This window comes from Galeopterus variegatus, unplaced genomic scaffold (genome assembly GCF_000696425.1).
Source record: "Galeopterus variegatus unplaced genomic scaffold, G_variegatus-3.0.2 Scaffold5551, whole genome shotgun sequence".
Classification (NCBI taxonomy): domain Eukaryota; kingdom Metazoa; phylum Chordata; class Mammalia; order Dermoptera; family Cynocephalidae; genus Galeopterus; species Galeopterus variegatus.
The window spans coordinates 18,167-20,713 of NW_007731662.1; positions in this window are offsets into that span (position 1 = coordinate 18,167).

Genomic DNA, 2,547 nt, shown 5'->3' on the forward strand with positions numbered 1-2,547 from the left:
ACAGAACTGATTTCCACTTGGGGAAACACATAATTTTATATAGCTTCATAAAACCCTGCTTCGCACTCATAATTAAGCTGTAAGTTCATGCTGCAGCTAGGGGTGCAGTAGAGGCAGGCAAGAGGAGAAAATGTACATAATGCTCTAGGCAGCTTGGAAATAAACAAGAAGGACTGAAGTGACCTTGTGGCTCAGGAGGTGGAAGTTCATCAGCCTCCTCACGTCTTTAGACCAAGCTGGAGCATTACGTGCACGGGCCCCCAGATTGCAGGGGGTGTCAGCAGCTCCACCTCACCTGGATGAAGGGGGTTTCCTGGCCTTCCTTGGACTTCCTGCTGGGACAGTAAGCCCGTCAGGGCCCAGATCCATTACTCTTATTCTTCTATTCCATCCCAACACTCTTTTTCATGTATCTGATCCTCTGTCTCCTTTTTCTCCAGTTTTCATTCAAAAATTGTTGATTAACCACCTACTATAGGCCAGACATTTTTCTAGAATCTGGAAACCCATCAGTGAGCAGCCAGGTTCTCGCTCTCATAGATCTTATATTCTAGTGAGCAAGATGAGCAGTAAACAAATAACACAGCAGGAGGCAATGGGTGTTACAAAGAAGGTTGAAACAAGGTAAATCGATGGGAATACATGCTACTGTGTACTGCAGGGATCCAGGAAGGCCTGTTTTTTAGGGTGATATTTGATAAAGAATTGAAGAAAGCAGGGGAGTGAGCCATTTGGACGTCTAGGGGAGGAACATTCCAGGCAAAGGGATCAGCAAGTGCAAAGGCCCTGATGCGGAAGTGAGCTTGGCCTGAACAAGGGACAGCAAGGATGGCTGAGATTGCAAGAAAGTCTTAAGACATGAGTTCCCGGTGCCCTTTGTGTGCTCCAGAGGTTCTGTGCCCTTCACTTAGCCCCAACCATCCAAAAATATATCTATGCTAGGGATTTGTCGCCAGATTTCCTTTCATCATGATTTGCTTTCTGGTATCCAACCCTGGAAAGCAGAAAGTTCCTGCTTCTCCTAATCATTACTAGTCTATCTCTTCCTTCAGTCTAAGGCCAGTGAAGACAGAGGACTTGGTCTATTTATTAACTGCTGTGTGTTTGGCTCCTGTTTCATGCTGGATTCCAAGTAGGCCTTTAATAAATATTTATTGTATGGATGAACTGGGAAATCTAGCTAGTTTACATGGTAATGAGGCAGCTGATGCTCTTGAAGGCAGGAGACCTGAGTTCTAGATGTGGTGACACAAAAGCCCTGAGGGAATGACCTTTACAAATCTGTCATGTCTCTGAGCCTCAGATATAGAAGTGTTGGGTTAGAACTGAGGATGGCAAAATCCTGCTGCCATGTGACCATTTGCCCCTTCCCAAGCCCACGAGACTCTCTCATGGACTGTGACTCTCTTCCTTTCTAGACAGGACTTCAGAGTCCTTCCCAACAGTGCCCTAGTAGCCACTACCAGGGGGTCGGAGATGATACTCACAACGAACCCAATTTGCCATTCCTCAGCTAGAAGATGTTTAACGTTCCTTTCAGCTCCCATGTCAAATCTACCCATGTCTGTTCATTTGGCACATGGAGGTACATGTCACTGCAAAGTCGACCCCAAGGAGTCTTACAGCTTGGAGTCAGACCACCCCTGCTGGCTCCTGACCAAGGTCCTTCTACAGCCAAGGCAGCCAACTAGCAACGTTTGCTCTAATTCTAGCAAATGTTTTTCACCAAAAACTAATTCAGTGCTAGCTTTTTCAGGCTTCTTAAAAGACTGCTAGGATTGATTCTTTGAATAAGCTGAGTTCTGTTGTTCCCCTGCAAATCCCCTTCTGTAGAAGCTTGGACCCCACTCATAGACACACCAGCCTTGAGGCTTAACATCAGTCAGGACAGGCTTTGAGACTTTAAATCGCTCTACATGTTTTGGCCAATGATAGTGAGTGTCTGAGCTCCCTGATTTGGTTACGGCCCTCGGGATCCTGAACCCTTTAGCCTCACCCTTGCTCCGGCACCCATTCCTGGCACGTCCCGGATCTCTTCCTGCGTCTGCTGTCGAAACTTCCTTGCTCCCGATGCCTGCTCTGATTTGGACACTTCTCTTCCCTACGATGTGCACTCACCTCTCAGAACCGGTCATTTTTTAGCCACTCCAGGTAAGAAGCCCAATCCAATCCCTCCTGAAGTCTATCCTCAGGCAGGACCATCACATTAACATTTTTGCTGAGGAAGAGAAATACTTAAATATCCAGATACAGAGCAGGACCACGAAAGATGCCCGAAGTCCTATGGAGAAACGTGGAATTGTCTCAACTTCTTCCCAAAACTACTAAAGGGAGTTTTTTTTTTTTTTTTTTTATGACATAAAACGTAAGGACAAAGGAAACTGGAGAAGAATCATTAACAGAGAAGAAAAATCAACAAAATTTTAGAAGTTGAAATGGATGAGCAGTAACTGTCCTAGTCAGCTGCAGAACATGAGATAGAAGAGGTTTTACTATGTGGGGCCTCTAACAGGAGACTTACAAACACTGTGGAAAATGCCTTCTACT